Source organism: Vigna unguiculata, chromosome 10 (genome assembly GCF_037176805.1).
Source record: "Vigna unguiculata cultivar grain cowpea cultivar isolate G323 ecotype 2 chromosome 10, ASM3717680v1, whole genome shotgun sequence".
NCBI lineage: Eukaryota > Viridiplantae > Streptophyta > Magnoliopsida > Fabales > Fabaceae > Vigna > Vigna unguiculata.
In genome coordinates, this window is record NC_140801.1 from 39,646,366 (window position 1) to 39,666,003 (window position 19,638).

At 44.9% G+C, this 19,638-nt stretch overlaps 59 non-coding genes across 59 annotated transcripts; all 59 read right to left on the minus strand.

Annotated features, from left to right (window-relative positions):
- Positions 1 to 55: 55 nt before the first annotated feature.
- Positions 56 to 174, minus strand: LOC146882982 (5S ribosomal RNA). Its single transcript, XR_014986082.1, has one exon. It is a non-coding gene; the product is annotated as a 5S ribosomal RNA (ribosomal RNA).
- A 215-nt stretch (positions 175 to 389) lies between these two features.
- Positions 390 to 508, minus strand: LOC146882983 (5S ribosomal RNA). Its single transcript, XR_014985715.1, has one exon. It is a non-coding gene; the product is annotated as a 5S ribosomal RNA (ribosomal RNA).
- Positions 509 to 723: 215 nt separating this feature from the next.
- On the minus strand, positions 724 to 842 carry LOC146882984 (5S ribosomal RNA). The gene has a single exon (XR_014985832.1). It is a non-coding gene; the product is annotated as a 5S ribosomal RNA (ribosomal RNA).
- Positions 843 to 1,059: 217 nt separating this feature from the next.
- Positions 1,060 to 1,178, minus strand: LOC146882985 (5S ribosomal RNA). The gene has a single exon (XR_014985970.1). It is a non-coding gene; the product is annotated as a 5S ribosomal RNA (ribosomal RNA).
- Positions 1,179 to 1,394: 216 nt separating this feature from the next.
- On the minus strand, positions 1,395 to 1,513 carry LOC146882986 (5S ribosomal RNA). Its single transcript, XR_014986072.1, has one exon. It is a non-coding gene; the product is annotated as a 5S ribosomal RNA (ribosomal RNA).
- A 218-nt stretch (positions 1,514 to 1,731) lies between these two features.
- LOC146882987 (5S ribosomal RNA) lies at positions 1,732 to 1,850 on the minus strand. The gene has a single exon (XR_014985876.1). It is a non-coding gene; the product is annotated as a 5S ribosomal RNA (ribosomal RNA).
- Positions 1,851 to 2,066: 216 nt separating this feature from the next.
- Positions 2,067 to 2,185, minus strand: LOC146882988 (5S ribosomal RNA). The gene has a single exon (XR_014985877.1). It is a non-coding gene; the product is annotated as a 5S ribosomal RNA (ribosomal RNA).
- A 216-nt stretch (positions 2,186 to 2,401) lies between these two features.
- Positions 2,402 to 2,520, minus strand: LOC146882989 (5S ribosomal RNA). The gene has a single exon (XR_014985971.1). It is a non-coding gene; the product is annotated as a 5S ribosomal RNA (ribosomal RNA).
- A 215-nt stretch (positions 2,521 to 2,735) lies between these two features.
- Positions 2,736 to 2,854, minus strand: LOC146882990 (5S ribosomal RNA). The gene has a single exon (XR_014985526.1). It is a non-coding gene; the product is annotated as a 5S ribosomal RNA (ribosomal RNA).
- A 215-nt stretch (positions 2,855 to 3,069) lies between these two features.
- LOC146882991 (5S ribosomal RNA) lies at positions 3,070 to 3,188 on the minus strand. The gene has a single exon (XR_014985972.1). It is a non-coding gene; the product is annotated as a 5S ribosomal RNA (ribosomal RNA).
- Positions 3,189 to 3,403: 215 nt separating this feature from the next.
- LOC146882992 (5S ribosomal RNA) lies at positions 3,404 to 3,522 on the minus strand. The gene has a single exon (XR_014985833.1). It is a non-coding gene; the product is annotated as a 5S ribosomal RNA (ribosomal RNA).
- A 216-nt stretch (positions 3,523 to 3,738) lies between these two features.
- LOC146882993 (5S ribosomal RNA) lies at positions 3,739 to 3,857 on the minus strand. Its single transcript, XR_014985878.1, has one exon. It is a non-coding gene; the product is annotated as a 5S ribosomal RNA (ribosomal RNA).
- A 216-nt stretch (positions 3,858 to 4,073) lies between these two features.
- On the minus strand, positions 4,074 to 4,192 carry LOC146882994 (5S ribosomal RNA). Its single transcript, XR_014985646.1, has one exon. It is a non-coding gene; the product is annotated as a 5S ribosomal RNA (ribosomal RNA).
- A 217-nt stretch (positions 4,193 to 4,409) lies between these two features.
- LOC146882995 (5S ribosomal RNA) lies at positions 4,410 to 4,528 on the minus strand. The gene has a single exon (XR_014985879.1). It is a non-coding gene; the product is annotated as a 5S ribosomal RNA (ribosomal RNA).
- Positions 4,529 to 4,744: 216 nt separating this feature from the next.
- LOC146882996 (5S ribosomal RNA) lies at positions 4,745 to 4,863 on the minus strand. Its single transcript, XR_014985880.1, has one exon. It is a non-coding gene; the product is annotated as a 5S ribosomal RNA (ribosomal RNA).
- Positions 4,864 to 5,079: 216 nt separating this feature from the next.
- LOC146882997 (5S ribosomal RNA) lies at positions 5,080 to 5,198 on the minus strand. The gene has a single exon (XR_014985973.1). It is a non-coding gene; the product is annotated as a 5S ribosomal RNA (ribosomal RNA).
- Positions 5,199 to 5,413: 215 nt separating this feature from the next.
- On the minus strand, positions 5,414 to 5,532 carry LOC146882998 (5S ribosomal RNA). Its single transcript, XR_014985527.1, has one exon. It is a non-coding gene; the product is annotated as a 5S ribosomal RNA (ribosomal RNA).
- Positions 5,533 to 5,747: 215 nt separating this feature from the next.
- On the minus strand, positions 5,748 to 5,866 carry LOC146882999 (5S ribosomal RNA). Its single transcript, XR_014985974.1, has one exon. It is a non-coding gene; the product is annotated as a 5S ribosomal RNA (ribosomal RNA).
- Positions 5,867 to 6,081: 215 nt separating this feature from the next.
- Positions 6,082 to 6,200, minus strand: LOC146883000 (5S ribosomal RNA). Its single transcript, XR_014985597.1, has one exon. It is a non-coding gene; the product is annotated as a 5S ribosomal RNA (ribosomal RNA).
- A 215-nt stretch (positions 6,201 to 6,415) lies between these two features.
- LOC146883001 (5S ribosomal RNA) lies at positions 6,416 to 6,534 on the minus strand. Its single transcript, XR_014985975.1, has one exon. It is a non-coding gene; the product is annotated as a 5S ribosomal RNA (ribosomal RNA).
- A 215-nt stretch (positions 6,535 to 6,749) lies between these two features.
- Positions 6,750 to 6,868, minus strand: LOC146883002 (5S ribosomal RNA). The gene has a single exon (XR_014986036.1). It is a non-coding gene; the product is annotated as a 5S ribosomal RNA (ribosomal RNA).
- A 216-nt stretch (positions 6,869 to 7,084) lies between these two features.
- On the minus strand, positions 7,085 to 7,203 carry LOC146883003 (5S ribosomal RNA). The gene has a single exon (XR_014986083.1). It is a non-coding gene; the product is annotated as a 5S ribosomal RNA (ribosomal RNA).
- A 217-nt stretch (positions 7,204 to 7,420) lies between these two features.
- On the minus strand, positions 7,421 to 7,539 carry LOC146883004 (5S ribosomal RNA). The gene has a single exon (XR_014985834.1). It is a non-coding gene; the product is annotated as a 5S ribosomal RNA (ribosomal RNA).
- Positions 7,540 to 7,754: 215 nt separating this feature from the next.
- Positions 7,755 to 7,873, minus strand: LOC146883005 (5S ribosomal RNA). The gene has a single exon (XR_014985835.1). It is a non-coding gene; the product is annotated as a 5S ribosomal RNA (ribosomal RNA).
- Positions 7,874 to 8,088: 215 nt separating this feature from the next.
- LOC146883006 (5S ribosomal RNA) lies at positions 8,089 to 8,207 on the minus strand. The gene has a single exon (XR_014985647.1). It is a non-coding gene; the product is annotated as a 5S ribosomal RNA (ribosomal RNA).
- Positions 8,208 to 8,422: 215 nt separating this feature from the next.
- Positions 8,423 to 8,541, minus strand: LOC146883007 (5S ribosomal RNA). Its single transcript, XR_014985976.1, has one exon. It is a non-coding gene; the product is annotated as a 5S ribosomal RNA (ribosomal RNA).
- Positions 8,542 to 8,756: 215 nt separating this feature from the next.
- LOC146883008 (5S ribosomal RNA) lies at positions 8,757 to 8,875 on the minus strand. Its single transcript, XR_014985977.1, has one exon. It is a non-coding gene; the product is annotated as a 5S ribosomal RNA (ribosomal RNA).
- Positions 8,876 to 9,090: 215 nt separating this feature from the next.
- On the minus strand, positions 9,091 to 9,209 carry LOC146883009 (5S ribosomal RNA). Its single transcript, XR_014985978.1, has one exon. It is a non-coding gene; the product is annotated as a 5S ribosomal RNA (ribosomal RNA).
- Positions 9,210 to 9,425: 216 nt separating this feature from the next.
- LOC146883010 (5S ribosomal RNA) lies at positions 9,426 to 9,544 on the minus strand. Its single transcript, XR_014985979.1, has one exon. It is a non-coding gene; the product is annotated as a 5S ribosomal RNA (ribosomal RNA).
- Positions 9,545 to 9,759: 215 nt separating this feature from the next.
- Positions 9,760 to 9,878, minus strand: LOC146883011 (5S ribosomal RNA). The gene has a single exon (XR_014985626.1). It is a non-coding gene; the product is annotated as a 5S ribosomal RNA (ribosomal RNA).
- A 215-nt stretch (positions 9,879 to 10,093) lies between these two features.
- On the minus strand, positions 10,094 to 10,212 carry LOC146883012 (5S ribosomal RNA). The gene has a single exon (XR_014985980.1). It is a non-coding gene; the product is annotated as a 5S ribosomal RNA (ribosomal RNA).
- Positions 10,213 to 10,427: 215 nt separating this feature from the next.
- On the minus strand, positions 10,428 to 10,546 carry LOC146883013 (5S ribosomal RNA). The gene has a single exon (XR_014985622.1). It is a non-coding gene; the product is annotated as a 5S ribosomal RNA (ribosomal RNA).
- Positions 10,547 to 10,761: 215 nt separating this feature from the next.
- Positions 10,762 to 10,880, minus strand: LOC146883014 (5S ribosomal RNA). The gene has a single exon (XR_014985836.1). It is a non-coding gene; the product is annotated as a 5S ribosomal RNA (ribosomal RNA).
- A 214-nt stretch (positions 10,881 to 11,094) lies between these two features.
- LOC146883015 (5S ribosomal RNA) lies at positions 11,095 to 11,213 on the minus strand. The gene has a single exon (XR_014985535.1). It is a non-coding gene; the product is annotated as a 5S ribosomal RNA (ribosomal RNA).
- A 215-nt stretch (positions 11,214 to 11,428) lies between these two features.
- On the minus strand, positions 11,429 to 11,547 carry LOC146883016 (5S ribosomal RNA). Its single transcript, XR_014985837.1, has one exon. It is a non-coding gene; the product is annotated as a 5S ribosomal RNA (ribosomal RNA).
- Positions 11,548 to 11,762: 215 nt separating this feature from the next.
- LOC146883017 (5S ribosomal RNA) lies at positions 11,763 to 11,881 on the minus strand. The gene has a single exon (XR_014985981.1). It is a non-coding gene; the product is annotated as a 5S ribosomal RNA (ribosomal RNA).
- A 216-nt stretch (positions 11,882 to 12,097) lies between these two features.
- LOC146883018 (5S ribosomal RNA) lies at positions 12,098 to 12,216 on the minus strand. The gene has a single exon (XR_014985881.1). It is a non-coding gene; the product is annotated as a 5S ribosomal RNA (ribosomal RNA).
- Positions 12,217 to 12,432: 216 nt separating this feature from the next.
- LOC146883019 (5S ribosomal RNA) lies at positions 12,433 to 12,551 on the minus strand. The gene has a single exon (XR_014985882.1). It is a non-coding gene; the product is annotated as a 5S ribosomal RNA (ribosomal RNA).
- A 216-nt stretch (positions 12,552 to 12,767) lies between these two features.
- Positions 12,768 to 12,886, minus strand: LOC146883020 (5S ribosomal RNA). Its single transcript, XR_014985982.1, has one exon. It is a non-coding gene; the product is annotated as a 5S ribosomal RNA (ribosomal RNA).
- Positions 12,887 to 13,101: 215 nt separating this feature from the next.
- Positions 13,102 to 13,220, minus strand: LOC146883021 (5S ribosomal RNA). The gene has a single exon (XR_014985650.1). It is a non-coding gene; the product is annotated as a 5S ribosomal RNA (ribosomal RNA).
- Positions 13,221 to 13,435: 215 nt separating this feature from the next.
- Positions 13,436 to 13,554, minus strand: LOC146883022 (5S ribosomal RNA). Its single transcript, XR_014985983.1, has one exon. It is a non-coding gene; the product is annotated as a 5S ribosomal RNA (ribosomal RNA).
- Positions 13,555 to 13,769: 215 nt separating this feature from the next.
- On the minus strand, positions 13,770 to 13,888 carry LOC146883023 (5S ribosomal RNA). The gene has a single exon (XR_014985984.1). It is a non-coding gene; the product is annotated as a 5S ribosomal RNA (ribosomal RNA).
- Positions 13,889 to 14,103: 215 nt separating this feature from the next.
- Positions 14,104 to 14,222, minus strand: LOC146883024 (5S ribosomal RNA). Its single transcript, XR_014985985.1, has one exon. It is a non-coding gene; the product is annotated as a 5S ribosomal RNA (ribosomal RNA).
- A 215-nt stretch (positions 14,223 to 14,437) lies between these two features.
- LOC146883025 (5S ribosomal RNA) lies at positions 14,438 to 14,556 on the minus strand. Its single transcript, XR_014986037.1, has one exon. It is a non-coding gene; the product is annotated as a 5S ribosomal RNA (ribosomal RNA).
- A 216-nt stretch (positions 14,557 to 14,772) lies between these two features.
- On the minus strand, positions 14,773 to 14,891 carry LOC146883026 (5S ribosomal RNA). Its single transcript, XR_014986084.1, has one exon. It is a non-coding gene; the product is annotated as a 5S ribosomal RNA (ribosomal RNA).
- A 216-nt stretch (positions 14,892 to 15,107) lies between these two features.
- On the minus strand, positions 15,108 to 15,226 carry LOC146883027 (5S ribosomal RNA). Its single transcript, XR_014985838.1, has one exon. It is a non-coding gene; the product is annotated as a 5S ribosomal RNA (ribosomal RNA).
- A 215-nt stretch (positions 15,227 to 15,441) lies between these two features.
- Positions 15,442 to 15,560, minus strand: LOC146883028 (5S ribosomal RNA). Its single transcript, XR_014985839.1, has one exon. It is a non-coding gene; the product is annotated as a 5S ribosomal RNA (ribosomal RNA).
- Positions 15,561 to 15,775: 215 nt separating this feature from the next.
- On the minus strand, positions 15,776 to 15,894 carry LOC146883029 (5S ribosomal RNA). Its single transcript, XR_014985648.1, has one exon. It is a non-coding gene; the product is annotated as a 5S ribosomal RNA (ribosomal RNA).
- A 215-nt stretch (positions 15,895 to 16,109) lies between these two features.
- LOC146883030 (5S ribosomal RNA) lies at positions 16,110 to 16,228 on the minus strand. Its single transcript, XR_014985986.1, has one exon. It is a non-coding gene; the product is annotated as a 5S ribosomal RNA (ribosomal RNA).
- A 215-nt stretch (positions 16,229 to 16,443) lies between these two features.
- On the minus strand, positions 16,444 to 16,562 carry LOC146883031 (5S ribosomal RNA). The gene has a single exon (XR_014985987.1). It is a non-coding gene; the product is annotated as a 5S ribosomal RNA (ribosomal RNA).
- A 215-nt stretch (positions 16,563 to 16,777) lies between these two features.
- On the minus strand, positions 16,778 to 16,896 carry LOC146883032 (5S ribosomal RNA). Its single transcript, XR_014985988.1, has one exon. It is a non-coding gene; the product is annotated as a 5S ribosomal RNA (ribosomal RNA).
- A 216-nt stretch (positions 16,897 to 17,112) lies between these two features.
- LOC146883033 (5S ribosomal RNA) lies at positions 17,113 to 17,231 on the minus strand. The gene has a single exon (XR_014985989.1). It is a non-coding gene; the product is annotated as a 5S ribosomal RNA (ribosomal RNA).
- A 215-nt stretch (positions 17,232 to 17,446) lies between these two features.
- Positions 17,447 to 17,565, minus strand: LOC146883034 (5S ribosomal RNA). Its single transcript, XR_014985627.1, has one exon. It is a non-coding gene; the product is annotated as a 5S ribosomal RNA (ribosomal RNA).
- Positions 17,566 to 17,780: 215 nt separating this feature from the next.
- On the minus strand, positions 17,781 to 17,899 carry LOC146883035 (5S ribosomal RNA). The gene has a single exon (XR_014985990.1). It is a non-coding gene; the product is annotated as a 5S ribosomal RNA (ribosomal RNA).
- A 215-nt stretch (positions 17,900 to 18,114) lies between these two features.
- On the minus strand, positions 18,115 to 18,233 carry LOC146883036 (5S ribosomal RNA). Its single transcript, XR_014985623.1, has one exon. It is a non-coding gene; the product is annotated as a 5S ribosomal RNA (ribosomal RNA).
- Positions 18,234 to 18,448: 215 nt separating this feature from the next.
- Positions 18,449 to 18,567, minus strand: LOC146883037 (5S ribosomal RNA). The gene has a single exon (XR_014985628.1). It is a non-coding gene; the product is annotated as a 5S ribosomal RNA (ribosomal RNA).
- Positions 18,568 to 18,782: 215 nt separating this feature from the next.
- LOC146883038 (5S ribosomal RNA) lies at positions 18,783 to 18,901 on the minus strand. The gene has a single exon (XR_014985991.1). It is a non-coding gene; the product is annotated as a 5S ribosomal RNA (ribosomal RNA).
- A 215-nt stretch (positions 18,902 to 19,116) lies between these two features.
- On the minus strand, positions 19,117 to 19,235 carry LOC146883039 (5S ribosomal RNA). The gene has a single exon (XR_014985624.1). It is a non-coding gene; the product is annotated as a 5S ribosomal RNA (ribosomal RNA).
- Positions 19,236 to 19,450: 215 nt separating this feature from the next.
- LOC146883040 (5S ribosomal RNA) lies at positions 19,451 to 19,569 on the minus strand. Its single transcript, XR_014985840.1, has one exon. It is a non-coding gene; the product is annotated as a 5S ribosomal RNA (ribosomal RNA).
- Between the last annotated feature and the right edge of the window lie 69 nt (positions 19,570 to 19,638).

Below are 19,638 nucleotides of genomic sequence, written 5' to 3' on the forward strand. Positions count from 1 at the left end.
ATTGCAAAAAACGGTGATGAAAATGGCGTAAAAAAAAAGAAAAAAACGTAAAAAAGAGGTGCAACACGAGGACTTCCCAGGAGGTCACCCATCCTAGTACTACTCTCGCCCAAGAACGCTTAACTGCGGAGTTCTGATGGGATCCGGTGCATTAGTGCTGGTATGATCGCACCTGTCAAGTATTGCACGATCAATGTATATATGGGTTTCGCATTGGGCCTAAGTTTGAAAACTTGGTGAGGCGCGGGGCCCGGGGACGTGAAGTGGGTTGTTTGTGTCCGAATAAATTTTGGTAACAGTAGTTTGAGTCATTTAGGTGGTACTATTGGATTTAATTGCAAAAAACGGTGATGAAAATGGCGTAAAAAAAAAGAAAAAAACGTAAAAAAGAGGTGCGACACGAGGACTTCCCAGGAGGTCACCCATCCTAGTACTACTCTCGCCCAAGCACGCTTAACTGCGGAGTTCTGATGGGATCCGGTGCATTAGTGCTGGTATGATCGCACCTGTCAAGTATTGCACGATCAATGTATATATGGGTTTCGCATTGGGCCTAAGTTTGAAAACTTGGTGAGGCGCAGGGCCCGGGGACGTGAAGTGGGTTGTTTGTGTCCGAATAAATTTTGGTAACAGTAGTTTGAGTCATTTAGGTGGTACTATTGGATTTAATTGCAAAAAACGGTGATGAAAATGGCGTAAAAAAAAAGAAAAAAACGTAAAAAAGAGGTGCAACACGAGGACTTCCCAGGAGGTCACCCATCCTAGTACTACTCTCGCCCAAGCACGCTTAACTGCGGAGTTCTGATGGGATCCGGTGCATTAGTGCTGGTATGATCGCACCTGTCAAGTATTGCACGATCAATGTATATATGGGTTTCGCATTGGGCCTAAGTTTGAAAACTTGGTGAGGCGCGGGGCCCGGGGACGTGAAGTGGGTTGTTTGTGTCCGAATAAATTTTGGTAACAGTAGTTTGAGTCATTTAGGTGGTACTATTGGATTTAATTGCAAAAAACGGTGATGAAAATGGCGTAAAAAAAAAAAGAAAAAAACGTAAAAAAGAGGTGCAACACGAGGACTTCCCAGGAGGTCACCCATCCTAGTACTACTCTCGCCCAAGCACGCTTGACTGCGGAGTTCTGATGGGATCCGGTGCATTAGTGCTGGTATGATCGCACCTGTCAAGTATTGCACGATCAATGTATATATGGGTTTCGCATTGGGCCTAAGTTTGAAAACTTGGTGAGGCGCGGGGCCCGGGGACGTGAAGTGGGTTGTTTGTGTCCGAATAAATTTTGGTAACAGTAGTTTGAGTCATTTAGGTGGTACTATTGGATTTAATTGCAAAAAACGGTGATGAAAATGGCGTAAAAAAAAAAGAAAAAAACGTAAAAAAGAGGTGCAACACGAGGACTTCCCAGGAGGTCACCCATCCTAGTACTACTCTCGCCCAAGCAAGCTTAACTGCGGAGTTCTGATGGGATCCGGTGCATTAGTGCTGGTATGATCGCACCTGTCAAGTATTGCACGATCAATGTATATATGGGTTTCGCATTGGGCCTAAGTTTGAAAACTTGGTGAGGCGCGGGGCCCGGGGACGTGAAGTGGGTTGTTTGTGTCCGAATAAATTTTGGTAACAGTAGTTTGAGTCATTTAGGTGGTACTATTGGATTTAATTGCAAAAAACGGTGATGAAAATGGCGTAAAAAAAAAAAAGAAAAAAACGTAAAAAAGAGGTGCAACACGAGGACTTCCCAGGAGGTCACCCATCCTAGTACTACTCTCGCCCAAGCACGCTTCACTGCGGAGTTCTGATGGGATCCGGTGCATTAGTGCTGGTATGATCGCACCTGTCAAGTATTGCACGATCAATGTATATATGGGTTTCGCATTGGGCCTAAGTTTGAAAACTTGGTGAGGCGCGGGGCCCGGGGACGTGAAGTGGGTTGTTTGTGTCCGAATAAATTTTGGTAACAGTAGTTTGAGTCATTTAGGTGGTACTATTGGATTTAATTGCAAAAAACGGTGATGAAAATGGTGTAAAAAAAAAAGAAAAAAACGTAAAAAAGAGGTGCAACACGAGGACTTCCCAGGAGGTCACCCATCCTAGTACTACTCTCGCCCAAGCACGCTTCACTGCGGAGTTCTGATGGGATCCGGTGCATTAGTGCTGGTATGATCGCACCTGTCAAGTATTGCACGATCAATGTATATATGGGTTTCGCATTGGGTCTAAGTTTGAAAACTTGGTGAGGCGCGGGGCCCGGGGACGTGAAGTGGGTTGTTTGTGTCCGAATAAATTTTGGTAACAGTAGTTTGAGTCATTTAGGTGGTACTATTGGATTTAATTGCAAAAAACGGTGATGAAAATGGCGTAAAAAAAAAAGAAAAAAACGTAAAAAAGAGGTGCAACACGAGGACTTCCCAGGAGGTCACCCATCCTAGTACTACTCTCGCCCAAGCACGCTTGACTGCGGAGTTCTGATGGGATCCGGTGCATTAGTGCTGGTATGATCGCACCTGTCAAGTATTGCACGATCAATGTATATATGGGTTTCGCATTGGGCCTAAGTTTGAAAACTTGGTGAGGCGCGGGGCCCGGGGACGTGAAGTGGGTTGTTTGTGTCCGAATAAATTTTGGTAACAGTAGTTTGAGTCATTTAGGTGGTACTATTGGATTGAATTGCAAAAAACGGTGATGAAAATGGCGTAAAAAAAAAGACAAAAACGTAAAAAAGAGGTGCAACACGAGGACTTCCCAGGAGGTCACCCATCCTAGTACTACTCTCGCCCAAGCACGCTTGACTGCGGAGTTCTGATGGGATCCGATGCATTAGTGCTGGTATGATCGCACCTGTCAAGTATTGCACGATCAATGTATATATGGGTTTCGCATTGGGCCTAAGTTTGAAAACTTGGTGAGGCGCGGGGCCCGGGGACGTGAAGTGGGTTGTTTGTGTCCGAATAAATTTTGGTAACAATAGTTTGAGTCATTTAGGTGGTACTATTGGATTTAATTGCAAAAAACGGTGATGAAAATGGCGTAAAAATAAAGAAAAAAACGTAAAAAAGAGGTGCAACACGAGGACTTCCCAGGAGGTCACCCATCCTAGTACTACTCTCGCCCAAGCACGCTTGACTGCGGAGTTCTGATGGGATCCGGTGCATTAGTGCTGGTATGATCGCACCTGTCAAGTATTGCACGATCAATGTATATATGGGTTTCGCATTGGGCCTAAGTTTGAAAACTTGGTGAGGCGCGGGGCCTGGGGACGTGAAGTGGGTTGTTTGTGTCCGAATAAATTTTGGTAACAGTAGTTTGAGTCATTTAGGTGGTACTATTGGATTTAATTGCAAAAAACGGTGATGAAAATGGCGTAAAAAAAAAGAAAAAAACGTAAAAAAGAGGTGCAACACGAGGACTTCCCAGGAGGTCACCCATCCTAGTACTACTCTCGCCCAAGCACGCTTAACTGCGGAGTTCTGATGGGATCCGGTGCATTAGTGCTGGTATGATCGCACCTGTCAAGTATTGCACGATCAATGTATATATGGGTTTCGCATTGGGCCTAAGTTTGAAAACTTGGTGAGGCGCGGGGCCCGGGGACGTGAAGTGGGTTGTTTGTGTCCGAATAAATTTTGGTAACAGTAGTTTGAGTCATTTAGGTGGTACTATTGGATTTAATTGCAAAAAACGGTGATGAAAATGGCGTAAAAAAAAAAGAAAAAAACGTAAAAAAGAGGTGCAACACGAGGACTTCCCAGGAGGTCACCCATCCTAGTACTACTCTCGCCCAAGCACGCTTCACTGCGGAGTTCTGATGGGATCCGGTGCATTAGTGCTGGTATGATCGCACCTGTCAAGTATTGCACGATCAATGTATATATGGGTTTCGCATTGGGCCTAAGTTTGAAAACTTGGTGAGGCGCGGGGCCCGGGGACGTGAAGTGGGTTGTTTGTGTCCGAATAAATTTTGGTAACAGTAGTTTGAGTCATTTAGGTGGTACTATTGGATTTAATTGCAAAAAACGGTGATGAAAATGGCGTAAAAAAAAAAGAAAAAAACGTAAAAAAGAGGTGCAACACGAGGACTTCCCAGGAGGTCACCCATCCTAGTACTACTCTCGCCCAAGCAAGCTTAATTGCGGAGTTCTGATGGGATCCGGTGCATTAGTGCTGGTATGATCGCACCTGTCAAGTATTGCACGATCAATGTATATATGGGTTTCGCATTGGGCCTAAGTTTGAAAACTTGGTGAGGCGCGGGGCCCGGGGACGTGAAGTGGGTTGTTTGTGTCCGAATAAATTTTGGTAACAGTAGTTTGAGTCATTTAGGTGGTACTATTGGATTTAATTGCAAAAAACGGTGATGAAAATGGCGTAAAAAAAAAAAGAAAAAAACGTAAAAAAGAGGTGCAACACGAGGACTTCCCAGGAGGTCACCCATCCTAGTACTACTCTCGCCCAAGCACGCTTCACTGCGGAGTTCTGATGGGATCCGGTGCATTAGTGCTGGTATGATCGCACCTGTCAAGTATTGCACGATCAATGTATATATGGGTTTCGCATTGGGCCTAAGTTTGAAAACTTGGTGAGGCGCGGGGCCCGGGGACGTGAAGTGGGTTGTTTGTGTCCGAATAAATTTTGGTAACAGTAGTTTGAGTCATTTAGGTGGTACTATTGGATTTAATTGCAAAAAACGGTGATGAAAATGGCGTAAAAAAAAAAGAAAAAAACGTAAAAAAGAGGTGCAACACGAGGACTTCCCAGGAGGTCACCCATCCTAGTACTACTCTCGCCCAAGCACGCTTCACTGCGGAGTTCTGATGGGATCCGGTGCATTAGTGCTGGTATGATCGCACCTGTCAAGTATTGCACGATCAATGTATATATGGGTTTCGCATTGGGCCTAAGTTTGAAAACTTGGTGAGGCGCGGGGCCCGGGGACGTGAAGTGGGTTGTTTGTGTCCGAATAAATTTTGGTAACAGTAGTTTGAGTCATTTAGGTGGTACTATTGGATTTAATTGCAAAAAACGGTGATGAAAATGGCGTAAAAAAAAAAGAAAAAAACGTAAAAAAGAGGTGCAACACGAGGACTTCCCAGGAGGTCACCCATCCTAGTACTACTCTCGCCCAAGCACGCTTGACTGCGGAGTTCTGATGGGATCCGGTGCATTAGTGCTGGTATGATCGCACCTGTCAAGTATTGCACGATCAATGTATATATGGGTTTCGCATTGGGCCTAAGTTTGAAAACTTGGTGAGGCGCGGGGCCCGGGGACGTGAAGTGGGTTGTTTGTGTCCGAATAAATTTTGGTAACAGTAGTTTGAGTCATTTAGGTGGTACTATTGGATTTAATTGCAAAAAACGGTGATGAAAATGGCGTAAAAAAAAAGAAAAAAACGTAAAAAAGAGGTGCAACACGAGGACTTCCCAGGAGGTCACCCATCCTAGTACTACTCTCGCCCAAGCACGCTTGACTGCGGAGTTCTGATGGGATCCGATGCATTAGTGCTGGTATGATCGCACCTGTCAAGTATTGCACGATCAATGTATATATGGGTTTCGCATTGGGCCTAAGTTTGAAAACTTGGTGAGGCGCGGGGCCCGGGGACGTGAAGTGGGTTGTTTGTGTCCGAATAAATTTTGGTAACAATAGTTTGAGTCATTTAGGTGGTACTATTGGATTTAATTGCAAAAAACGGTGATGAAAATGGCGTAAAAATAAAGAAAAAAACGTAAAAAAGAGGTGCAACACGAGGACTTCCCAGGAGGTCACCCATCCTAGTACTACTCTCGCCCAAGCACGCTTGACTGCGGAGTTCTGATGGGATCCGGTGCATTAGTGCTGGTATGATCGCACCTGTCAAGTATTGCACGATCAATGTATATATGGGTTTCGCATTGGGCCTAAGTTTGAAAACTTGGTGAGGCGCGGGGCCTGGGGACGTGAAGTGGGTTGTTTGTGTCCGAATAAATTTTGGTAACAGTAGTTTGAGTCATTTAGGTGGTACTATTGGATTTAATTGCAAAAAACGGTGATGAAAATGGCGTAAAAAAAAAGAAAAAAACGTAAAAAAGAGGTGCAACACGAGGACTTCCCAGGAGGTCACCCATCCTAGTACTACTCTCGCCCAAGCACGCTTGACTGTGGAGTTCTGATGGGATCCGGTGCATTAGTGCTGGTATGATCGCACCTGTCAAGTATTGCACGATCAATGTATATATGGGTTTCGCATTGGGCCTAAGTTTGAAAACTTGGTGAGGCGCGGGGCCCGGGGACGTGAAGTGGGTTGTTTGTGTCCGAATAAATTTTGGTAACAGTAGTTTGAGTCATTTAGGTGGTACTATTGGATTTAATTGCAAAAAACGGTGATGAAAATGGCGTAAAAAAAAAGAAAAAAACGTAAAAAAGAGGTGCAACACGAGGACTTCCCAGGAGGTCACCCATCCTAGTACTACTCTCGCCCAAGCACGCTTGACTGCGGAGTTCTGATGGGATCCGGTGCATTAGTGCTGGTATGATCGCACCTGTCAAGTATTGCACGATCAATGTATATATGGGTTTCGCATTGGGCCTAAGTTTGAAAACTTGGTGAGGCGCGGGGCCCGGGGACGTGAAGTGGGTTGTTTGTGTCCGAATAAATTTTGGTAACAGTAGTTTGAGTCATTTAGGTGGTACTATTGGATTTAATTGCAAAAAACGGTGATGAAAATGGCGTAAAAAAAAAGAAAAAAACGTAAAAAAGAGGTGCAACACGAGGACTTCCCAGGAGGTCACCCATCCTAGTACTACTCTCGCCCAAGCACGCTTAACTGCAGAGTTCTGATGGGATCCGGTGCATTAGTGCTGGTATGATCGCACCTGTCAAGTATTGCACGATCAATGTTGATATGGGTTTCGCATTGGGCCTAAGTTTGAAAACTTGGTGAGGCGCGGGGCCCGGGGACGTGAAGTGGGTTGTTTGTGTCCGAATAAATTTTGGTAACAGTAGTTTGAGTCATTTAGGTGGTACTATTGGATTTAATTGCAAAAAACGGTGATGAAAATGGCGTAAAAAAAAAAGAAAAAAACGTAAAAAAGAGGTGCAACACGAGGACTTCCCAGGAGGTCACCCATCCTAGTACTACTCTCGCCCAAGAACGCTTAACTGCGGAGTTCTGATGGGATCCGGTGCATTAGTGCTGGTATGATCGCACCTGTCAAGTATTGCACGATCAATGTATATATGGGTTTCGCATTGGGCCTAAGTTTGAAAACTTGGTGAGGCGCGGGGCCCGGGGACGTGAAGTGGGTTGTTTGTGTCCGAATAAATTTTGGTAACAGTAGTTTGAGTCATTTAGCTGGTACTATTGGATTTAATTGCAAAAAAACGGTGATGAAAATGGCGTAAAAAAAAAAGAAAAAAACGTAAAAAAGAGGTGCAACACGAGGACTTCCCAGGAGGTCACCCATCCTAGTACTACTCTCGCCCAAGCACGCTTAACTGCGGAGTTCTGATGGGATCCGGTGCATTAGTGCTGGTATGATCGCACCTGTCAAGTATTGCACGATCAATGTATATATGGGTTTCGCATTGGGCCTAAGTTTGAAAACTTGGTGAGGCGCGGGGCCCGGGGACGTGAAGTGGGTTGTTTGTGTCCGAATAAATTTTGGTAACAGTAGTTTGAGTCATTTAGGTGGTACTATTGGATTTAATTGCAAAAAACGGTGATGAAAATGGCGTAAAAAAAAAGAAAAAAACGTAAAAAAGAGGTGCAACACGAGGACTTCCCAGGAGGTCACCCATCCTAGTACTACTCTCGCCCAAGCACGCTTAACTGCGGAGTTCTGATGGGATCCGGTGCATTAGTGCTGGTATGATCGCACCTGTCAAGTATTGCACGATCAATGTATATATGGGTTTCGCATTGGGCCTAAGTTTGAAAACTTGGTGAGGCGCGGGGCCCGGGGACGTGAAGTGGGTTGTTTGTGTCCGAATAAATTTTGGTAACAGTAGTTTGAGTCATTTAGGTGGTACTATTGGATTTAATTGCAAAAAACGGTGATGAAAATGGCGTAAAAAAAAAGAAAAAAACGTAAAAAAGAGGTGCAACACGAGGACTTCCCAGGAGGTCACCCATCCTAGTACTACTCTCGCCCAAGCACGCTTGACTGCGGAGTTCTGATGGGATACGGTGCATTAGTGCTGGTATGATCGCACCTGTCAAGTATTGCACGATCAATGTATATATGGGTTTCGCATTGGGCCTAAGTTTGAAAACTTGGTGAGGCGCGGGGCCCGGGGACGTGAAGTGGGTTGTTTGTGTCCGAATAAATTTTGGTAACAGTAGTTTGAGTCATTTAGGTGGTACTATTGGATTTAATTGCAAAAAACGGTGATGAAAATGGCGTAAAAAAAGAGAAAAAAACGTAAAAAAGAGGTGCAACACGAGGACTTCCCAGGAGGTCACCCATCCTAGTACTACTCTCGCCCAAGCACGCTTGACTGCGGAGTTCTGATGGGATCCGGTGCATTAGTGCTGGTATGATCGCACCTGTCAAGTATTGCACGATCAATGTATATATGGGTTTCGCATTGGGCCTAAGTTTGAAAACTTGGTGAGGCGCGGGGCCCGGGGACGTGAAGTGGGTTGTTTGTGTCCGAATAAATTTTGGTAACAGTAGTTTGAGTCATTTAGGTGGTACTATTGGATTTAATTGCAAAAAACGGTGATGAAAATGGCGTAAAAAAAGAGAAAAAAACGTAAAAAAGAGGTGCAACACGAGGACTTCCCAGGAGGTCACCCATCCTAGTACTACTCTCGCCCAAGCACGCTTGACTGCGGAGTTCTGATGGGATCCGGTGCATTAGTGCTGGTATGATCGCACCTGTCAAGTATTGCACGATCAATGTATATATGGGTTTCGCATTGGGCCTAAGTTTGAAAACTTGGTGAGGCGCGGGGCCCGGGGACGTGAAGTGGGTTGTTTGTGTCCGAATAAATTTTGGTAACAGTAGTTTGAGTCATTTAGGTGGTACTATTGGATTTAATTGCAAAATACGGTGATGAAAATGGCGTAAAAAAAAAGAAAAAAACGTAAAAAAGAGGTGCAACACGAGGACTTCCCAGGAGGTCACCCATCCTAGTACTACTCTCGCCCAAGCACGCTTGACTGCGGAGTTCTGATGGGATCCGGTGCATTAGTGCTGGTATGATCGCACCTGTCAAGTATTGCACGATCAATGTATATATGGGTTTCGCATTGGGCCTAAGTTTGAAAACTTGGTGAGGCGCGGGGCCCGGGGACGTGAAGTGGGTTGTTTGTGTCCGAATAAATTTTGGTAACAGTAGTTTGAGTCATTTAGGTGGTACTATTGGATTTAATTGCAAAAAAACGGTGATGAAAATGGCGTAAAAAAAAAGAAAAAAACGTAAAAAAGAGGTGCAACACGAGGACTTCCCAGGAGGTCACCCATCCTAGTACTACTCTCGCCCAAGCACGCTTGACTGCGGAGTTCTGATGGGATCCGGTGCATTAGTGCTGGTATGATCGCACCTGTCAAGTATTGCACGATCAATGTATATATGGGTTTCGCATTGGGCCTAAGTTTGAAAACTTGGTGAGGCGCGGGGCCCGGGGACGTGAAGTGGGTTGTTTGTGTCCGAATAAATTTTGGTAACAGTAGTTTGAGTCATTTAGGTGGTACTATTGGATTTAATTGCAAAAAACGGTGATGAAAATGGCGTAAAAAAAAAGAAAAAAACGTAAAAAAGAGGTGCAACACGAGGACTTCCCAGGAGGTCACACATCCTAGTACTACTCTCGCCCAAGCACGCTTGACTGCGGAGTTCTGATGGGATCCGGTGCATTAGTGCTGGTATGATCGCACCTGTCAAGTATTGCACGATCAATGTATATATGGGTTTCGCATTGGGCCTAAGTTTGAAAACTTGGTGAGGCGCGGGGCCCGGGGACGTGAAGTGGGTTGTTTGTGTCCGAATAAATTTTGGTAACAGTAGTTTGAGTCATTTAGGTGGTACTATTGGATTTAATTGCAAAAAACGGTGATGAAAATGGCGTAAAAAAAGAGAAAAAAACGTAAAAAAGAGGTGCAACACGAGGACTTCCCAGGAGGTCACCCATCCTAGTACTACTCTCGCCCAAGCACGCTTGACTGCGGAGTTCTGATGGGATCCGGTGCATTAGTGCTGGTATGATCGCACCTGTCAAGTATTGCACGATCAATGTATATATGGGTTTCGCATTGGGCCTAAGTTTGAAAACTTGGTGAGGCGCGGGGCCCGGGGACGTGAAGTGGGTTGTTTGTGTCCGAATAAATTTTGGTAACAGTAGTTTGAGTCATTTAGGTGGTACTATTGGATTTAATTGCAAAAAACGGTGATGAAAATGGCGTAAAAAAAAAGAAAAAAACGTAAAAAAGAGGTGCAACAAGAGGACTTCCCAGGAGGTCACCCATCCTAGTACTACTCTCGCCCAAGCACATTTAACTGCGGAGTTCTGATGGGATCCGGTGCATTAGTGCTGGTATGATCGCACCTGTCAAGTATTGCACGATCAATGTATATATGGGTTTCGCATTGGGCCTAAGTTTGAAAACTTGGTGAGGCGCGGGGCCCGGGGACGTGAAGTGGGTTGTTTGTGTCCGAATAAATTTTGGTAACAGTAGTTTGAGTCATTTAGGTGGTACTATTGGATTTAATTGCAAAAAACGGTGATGAAAATGGCGTAAAAAAAAAGAAAAAAACGTAAAAAAGAGGTGCAACACGAGGACTTCCCAGGAGGTCACCCATCCTAGTACTACTCTCGCCCAAGCACGCTTAACTGCGGAGTTCTGATGGGATCCGGTGCATTAGTGCTGGTATGATCGCACCTGTCAAGTATTGCACGATCAATGTATATATGGGTTTCGCATTGGGCCTAAGTTTGAAAACTTGGTGAGGCGCGGGGCCCGGGGACGTGAAGTGGGTTGTTTGTGTCCGAATAAATTTTGGTAACAGTAGTTTGAGTCATTTAGGTGGTACTATTGGATTTAATTGCAAAAAACGGTGATGAAAATGGCGTAAAAAAAAGAAAAAAACGTAAAAAAGAGGTGCAACACGAGGACTTCCCAGGAGGTCACCCATCCTAGTACTACTCTCGCCCAAGCACGCTTGACTGCGGAGTTCTGATGGGATCCGGTGGATTAGTGCTAGTATGATCGCACCTGTCAAGTATTGCACGATCAATGTATATATAGGTTTCGCATTGGGCCTAAGTTTGAAAACTTGGTGAGGCGCGGGGCCCGGGGACGTGAAGTGGGTTGTTTGTGTCCGAATAAATTTTGGTAACAGTAGTTTGAGTCATTTAGGTGGTACTATTGGATTTAATTGCAAAAAACGGTGATGAAAATGGCGTAAAAAAAAACAAAAAAACGTAAAAAAGAGGTGCAACACGAGGACTTCCCAGGAGGTCACCCATCCTAGTACTACTCTCGCCCAAGCACGCTTAACTGCGGAGTTCTGATGGGATCCGGTGCATTAGTGCTGGTATGATCGCACCTGTCAAGTATTGCACGATCAATGTATATATGGGTTTCGCATTGGGCCTAAGTTTGAAAACTTGGTGAGGCGCGGGGCCCGGGGACGTGAAGTGGGTTGTTTGTGTCCGAATAAATTTTGGTAACAGTAGTTTGAGTCATTTAGGTGGTACTATTGGATTTAATTGCAAAAAACAGTGATGAAAATGGCGTAAAAAAAAAGAAAAAAACGTAAAAAAGAGGTGCAACACGAGGACTTCCCAGGAGGTCACCCATCCTAGTACTACTCTCGCCCAAGCACGCTTGACTGCGGAGTTCTGATGGGATCCGGTGCATTAGTGCTGGTATGATCGCACCTGTCAAGTATTGCACGATCAATGTATATATGGGTTTCGCATTGGGCCTAAGTTTGAAAACTTGGTGAGGCGCGGGGCCCGGGGACGTGAAGTGGGTTGTTTGTGTCCGAATAAATTTTGGTAACAGTAGTTTGAGTCATTTAGGTGGTACTATTGGATTTAATTGCAAAAAACGGTGATGAAAATGGCGTAAAAAAAAAAGAAAAAAACGTAAAAAAGAGGTGCAACACGAGGACTTCCCAGGAGGTCACCCATCCTAGTACTACTCTCGCCCAAGCACGCTTCACTGCGGAGTTCTGATGGGATCCGGTGCATTAGTGCTGGTATGATCGCACCTGTCAAGTATTGCACGATCAATGTATATATGGGTTTCGCATTGGGCCTAAGTTTGAAAACTTGGTGAGGCGCGGGGCCCGGGGACGTGAAGTGGGTTGTTTGTGTCCGAATAAATTTTGGTAACAGTAGTTTGAGTCATTTAGGTGGTACTATTGGATTTAATTGCAAAAAACGGTGATGAAAATGGCGTAAAAAAAAAAGAAAAAAACGTAAAAAAGAGGTGCAACACGAGGACTTCCCAGGAGGTCACCCATCCTAGTACTACTCTCGCCCAAGCACGCTTCACTGCGGAGTTCTGATGGGATCCGGTGCATTAGTGCTGGTATGATCGCACCTGTCAAGTATTGCACGATCAATGTATATATGGGTTTCGCATTGGGCCTAAGTTTGAAAACTTGGTGAGGCGCGGGGCCCGGGGACGTGAAGTGGGTTGTTTGTGTCCGAATAAATTTTGGTAACAGTAGTTTGAGTCATTTAGGTGGTACTATTGGATTTAATTGCAAAAAACGGTGATGAAAATGGCGTAAAAAAAAAAGAAAAAAACGTAAAAAAGAGGTGCAACACGAGGACTTCCCAGGAGGTCACCCATCCTAGTACTACTCTCGCCCAAGCACGCTTGACTGCGGAGTTCTGATGGGATCCGGTGCATTAGTGCTGGTATGATCGCACCTGTCAAGTATTGCACGATCAATGTATATATGGGTTTCGCATTGGGCCTAAGTTTGAAAACTTGGTGAGGCGCGGGGCCCGGGGACGTGAAGTGGGTTGTTTGTGTCCGAATAAATTTTGGTAACAGTAGTTTGAGTCATTTAGGTGGTACTATTGGATTTAATTGCAAAAAACGGTGATGAAAATGGCGTAAAAAAAAAGAAAAAAACGTAAAAAAGAGGTGCAACACGAGGACTTCCCAGGAGGTCACCCATCCTAGTACTACTCTCGCCCAAGCATGCTTGACTGCGGAGTTCTGATGGGATCCGATGCATTAGTGCTGGTATGATCGCACCTGTCAAGTATTGCACGATCAATGTATATATGGGTTTCGCATTGGGCCTAAGTTTGAAAACTTGGTGAGGCGCGGGGCCCGGGGACGTGAAGTGGGTTGTTTGTGTCCGAATAAATTTTGGTAACAATAGTTTGAGTCATTTAGGTGGTACTATTGGATTTAATTGCAAAAAACGGTGATGAAAATGGCGTAAAAATAAAGAAAAAAACGTAAAAAAGAGGTGCAACACGAGGACTTCCCAGGAGGTCACCCATCCTAGTACTACTCTCGCCCAAGCACGCTTGACTGCGGAGTTCTGATGGGATCCGGTGCATTAGTGCTGGTATGATCGCACCTGTCAAGTATTGCACGATCAATGTATATATGGGTTTCGCATTGGGCCTAAGTTTGAAAACTTGGTGAGGCGCGGGGCCTGGGGACGTGAAGTGGGTTGTTTGTGTCCGAATAAATTTTGGTAACAGTAGTTTGAGTCATTTAGGTGGTACTATTGGATTTAATTGCAAAAAACGGTGATGAAAATGGCGTAAAAAAAAAGAAAAAAACGTAAAAAAGAGGTGCAACACGAGGACTTCCCAGGAGGTCACCCATCCTAGTACTACTCTCGCCCAAGCACGCTTGACTGCGGAGTTCTGATGGGATCCGGTGCATTAGTGCTGGTATGATCGCACCTGTCAAGTATTGCACGATCAATGTATATATGGGTTTCGCATTGGGCCTAAGTTTGAAAACTTGGTGAGGCGCGGGGCCCGGGGACGTGAAGTGGGTTGTTTGTGTCCGAATAAATTTTGGTAACAGTAGTTTGAGTCATTTAGGTGGTACTATTGGATTTAATTGCAAAAAACGGTGATGAAAATGGCGTAAAAAAAAAGAAAAAAACGTAAAAAAGAGGTGCAACACGAGGACTTCCCAGGAGGTCACCCATCCTAGTACTACTCTCGCCCAAGCACGCTTGACTGCGGAGTTCTGATGGGATCCGGTGCATTAGTGCTGGTATGATCGCACCTGTCAAGTATTGCACGATCAATGTATATATGGGTTTCGCATTGGGCCTAAGTTTGAAAACTTGGTGAGGCGCGGGGCCCGGGGACGTGAAGTGGGTTGTTTGTGTCCGAATAAATTTTGGTAACAGTAGTTTGAGTCATTTAGGTGGTACTATTGGATTTAATTGCAAAAAACGGTGATGAAAATGGCGTAAAAAAAAAGAAAAAAACGTAAAAAAGAGGTGCAACACGAGGACTTCCCAGGAGGTCACCCATCCTAGTACTACTCTCGCCCAAGCACGCTTAACTGCAGAGTTCTGATGGGATCCGGTGCATTAGTGCTGGTATGATCGCACCTGTCAAGTATTGCACGATCAATGTTGATATGGGTTTCGCATTGGGCCTAAGTTTGAAAACTTGGTGAGGCGCGGGGCCCGGGGACGTGAAGTGGGTTGTTTGTGTCCGAATAAATTTTGGTAACAGTAGTTTGAGTCATTTAGGTGGTACTATTGGATTTAATTGCAAAAAACGGTGATGAAAATGGCGTAAAAAAAAAAGAAAAAAACGTAAAAAAGAGGTGCAACACGAGGACTTCCCAGGAGGTCACCCATCCTAGTACTACTCTCGCCCAAGAACGCTTAACTGCGGAGTTCTGATGGGATCCGGTGCATTAGTGCTGGTATGATCGCACCTGTCAAGTATTGCACGATCAATGTATATATGGGTTTCGCATTGGGCCTAAGTTTGAAAACTTGGTGAGGCGCGGGGCCCGGGGACGTGAAGTGGGTTGTTTGTGTCCGAATAAATTTTGGTAACAGTAGTTTGAGTCATTTAGGTGGTACTATTGGATTTAATTGCAAAAAAACGGTGATGAAAATGGCGTAAAAAAAAAGAAAAAAACGTAAAAAAGAGGTGCAACACGAGGACTTCCCAGGAGGTCACCCATCCTAGTACTACTCTCGCCCAAGCACGCTTAACTGCGGAGTTCTGATGGGATCCGGTGCATTAGTGCTGGTATGATCGCACCTGTCAAGTATTGCACGATCAATGTATATATGGGTTTCGCATTGGGCCTAAGTTTGAAAACTTGGTGAGGCGCGGGGCCCGGGGACGTGAAGTGGGTTGTTTGTGTCCGAATAAATTTTGGTAACAGTAGTTTGAGTCATTTAGGTGGTACTATTGGATTTAATTGCAAAAAACGGTGATGAAAATGGCGTAAAAAAAAAGAAAAAAACGTAAAAAAGAGGTGCAACACGAGGACTTCCCAGGAGGTCACCCATCCTAGTACTACTCTCGCCCAAGCACGCTTAACTGCGGAGTTCTGATGGGATCCGGTGCATTAGTGCTGGTATGATCGCACCTGTCAAGTATTGCACGATCAATGTATATATGGGTTTCGCATTGGGCCTAAGTTTGAAAACTTGGTGAGGCGCGGGGCCCGGGGACGTGAAGTGGGTTGTTTGTGTCCGAATAAATTTTGGTAACAGTAGTTTGAGTCATTTAGGTGGTACTATTGGATTTAATTGCAAAAAACGGTGATGAAAATGGCGTAAAAAAAAAGAAAAAAACGTAAAAAAGAGGTGCAACACGAGGACTTCCCAGGAGGTCACCCATCCTAGTACTACTCTCGCCCAAGCACGCTTGACTGCGGAGTTCTGATGGGATACGGTGCATTAGTGCTGGTATGATCGCACCTGTCAAGTATTGCACGATCAATGTATATATGGGTTTCGCATTGGGCCTAAGTTTGAAAACTTGGTGAGGCGCGGGGCCCGGGGACGTGAAGTGGGTTGTTTGTGTCCGAATAAATTTTGGTAACAGTAGTTTGAGTCATTTAGGTGGTACTATTGGATTTAATTGCAAAAAACGGTGATGAAAATGGCGTAAAAAAAGAGAAAAAAACGTAAAAAAGAGGTGCAACACGAGGACTTCCCAGGAGGTCACCCATCCTAGTACTACTCTCGCCCAAGCACGCTTGACTGCGGAGTTCTGATGGGATCCGGTGCATTAGTGCTGGTATGATCGCACCTGTCAAGTATTGCACGATCAATGTATATATGGGTTTCGCATTGGGCCTAAGTTTGAAAACTTGGTGAGGCGCGGGGCCCGGGGACGTGAAGTGGGTTGTTTGTGTCCGAATAAATTTTGGTAACAGTAGTTTGAGTCATTTAGGTGGTACTATTGGATTTAATTGCAAAAAACGGTGATGAAAATGGCGTAAAAAAAGAGAAAAAAACGTAAAAAAGAGGTGCAACACGAGGACTTCCCAGGAGGTCACCCATCCTAGTACTACTCTCGCCCAAGCACGCTTGACTGCGGAGTTCTGATGGGATCCGGTGCATTAGTGCTGGTATGATCGCACCTGTCAAGTATTGCACGATCAATGTATATATGGGTTTCGCATTGGGCCTAAGTTTGAAAACTTGGTGAGGCGCGGGGCCCGGGGACGTGAAGTGGGTTGTTTGTGTCCGAATAAATTTTGGTAACAGTAGTTTGAGTCATTTAGGTGGTACTATTGGATTTAATTGCAAAATACGGTGATGAAAATGGCGTAAAAAAAAAGAAAAAAACGTAAAAAAGAGGTGCAACACGAGGACTTCCCAGGAGGTCACCCATCCTAGTACTACTCTCGCCCAAGCACGCTTGACTGCGGAGTTCTGATGGGATCCGGTGCATTAGTGCTGGTATGATCGCACCTGTCAAGTATTGCACGATCAATGTATATATGGGTTTCGCATTGGGCCTAAGTTTGAAAACTTGGTGAGGCGCGGGGCCCGGGGACGTGAAGTGGGTTGTTTGTGTCCGAATAAATTTTGGTAACAGTAGTTTGAGTCATTTAGGTGGTACTATTGGATTTAATTGCAAAAAAACGGTGATGAAAATGGCGTAAAAAAAAAGAAAAAAACGTAAAAAAGAGGTGCAACACGAGGACTTCCCAGGAGGTCACCCATCCTAGTACTACTCTCGCCCAAGCACGCTTGACTGCGGAGTTCTGATGGGATCCGGTGCATTAGTGCTGGTATGATCGCACCTGTCAAGTATTGCACGATCAATGTATATATGGGTTTCGCATTGGGCCTAAGTTTGAAAACTTGGTGAGGCGCGGGGCCCGGGGACGTGAAGTGGGTTGTTTGTGTCCGAATAAATTTTGGTAACAGTAGTTTGAGTCATTTAGGTGGTACTATTGGATTTAATTGCAAAAAACGGTGATGAAAATGGCGTAAAAAAAAAGAAAAAAACGTAAAAAAGAGGTGCAACACGAGGACTTCCCAGGAGGTCACACATCCTAGTACTACTCTCGCCCAAGCACGCTTGACTGCGGAGTTCTGATGGGATCCGGTGCATTAGTGCTGGTATGATCGCACCTGTCAAGTATTGCACGATCAATGTATATATGGGTTTCGCATTGGGCCTAAGTTTGAAAACTTGGTGAGGCGCGGGGCCCGGGGACGTGAAGTGGGTTGTTTGTGTCCGAATAAATTTTGGTAACAGTAGTTTGAGTCATTTAGGTGGTACTATTGGATTTAATTGCAAAAAACGGTGATGAAAATGGCGTAAAAAAAGAGAAAAAAACGTAAAAAAGAGGTGCAACACGAGGACTTCCCAGGAGGTCACCCATCCTAGTACTACTCTCGCCCAAGCACGCTTGACTGCGGAGTTCTGATGGGATCCGGTGCATTAGTGCTGGTATGATCGCACCTGTCAAGTATTGCACGATCAATGTATATATGGGTTTCGCATTGGGCCTAAGTTTGAAAACTTGGTGAGGCGCGGGGCCCGGGGACGTGAAGTGGGTTGTTTGTGTCCGAATAAATTTTGGTAACAGTAGTTTGAGTCATTTAGGTGGTACTATTGGATTTAATTGCAAAAAACGGTGATGAAAATGGCGTAAAAAAAAAGAAAAAAACGTAAAAAAGAGGTGCAACAAGAGGACTTCCCAGGAGGTCACCCATCCTAGTACTACTCTCGCCCAAGCACATTTAACTGCGGAGTTCTGATGGGATCCGGTGCATTAGTGCTGGTATGATCGCACCTGTCAAGTATTGCACGATCAATGTATATATGGGTTTCGCATTGGGCCTAAGTTTGAAAACTTGGTGAGGCGCGGGGCCCGGGGACGTGAAGTGGGTTGTTTGTGTCCGAATAAATTTTGGTAACAGTAGTTTGAGTCATTTAGGTGGTACTATTGGATTTAATTGCAAAAAACGGTGATGAAAATGGCGTAAAAAAAAAGAAAAAAACGTAAAAAAGAGGTGCAACACGAGGACTTCCCAGGAGGTCACACATCCTAGTACTACTCTCGCCCAAGCACGCTTGACTGCGGAGTTCTGATGGGATCCGGTGCATTAGTGCTGGTATGATCGCACCTGTCAAGTATTGCACGATCAATGTATATATGGGTTTCGCATTGGGCCTAAGTTTGAAAACTTGGTGAGGCGCGGGGCCCGGGGACGTGAAGTGGGTTGTTTGTGTCCGAATAAATTTTGGTAACAGTAGTTTGAGTCATTTAGGTGGTACTATTGGATTTAATTGCAAAAAACGGTGATGAAAATGGCGTAAAAAAAGAGAAAAAAACGTAAAAAAGAGGTGCAACACGAGGACTTCCCAGGAGGTCACCCATCCTAGTACTACTCTCGCCCAAGCACGCTTGACTGCGGAGTTCTGATGGGATCCGGTGCATTAGTGCTGGTATGATCGCACCTGTCAAGTATTGCACGATCAATGTATATATGGGTTTCGCATTGGGCCTAAGTTTGAAAACTTGGTGAGGCGCGGGGCCCGGGGACGTGAAGTGGGTTGTTTGTGTCCGAATAAATTTTGGTAACAGTAGTTTGAGTCATTTAGGTGGTACTATTGGATTTAATTGCAAAAAACGGTGATGAAAATGGCGTAAAAAAAAAGAAAAAAACGTAAAAAAGAGGTGCAACAAGAGGACTTCCCAGGAGGTCACCCATCCTAGTACTACTCTCGCCCAAGCACATTTAACTGCGGAGTTCTGATGGGATCCGGTGCATTAGTGCTGGTATGATCGCACCTGTCAAGTATTGCACGATCAATGTATATATGGGTTTCGCATTGGGCCTAAGTTTGAAAACTTGGTGAGGCGCGGGGCCCGGGGACGTGAAGTGGGTTGTTTGTGTCCGAATAAATTTTGGTAACAGTAGTTTGAGTCATTTAGGTGGTACTATTGGATTTAATTGCAAAAAACGGTGATGAAAATGGCGTAAAAAAAAAGAAAAAAACGTAAAAAAGAGGTGCAACACGAGGACTTCCCAGGAGGTCACCCATCCTAGTACTACTCTCGCCCAAGCACGCTTAACTGCGGAGTTCTGATGGGATCCGGTGCATTAGTGCTGGTATGATCGCACCTGTCAAGTATTGCACGATCAATGTATATATGGGTTTCGCATTGGGCCTAAGTTTGAAAACTTGGTGAGGC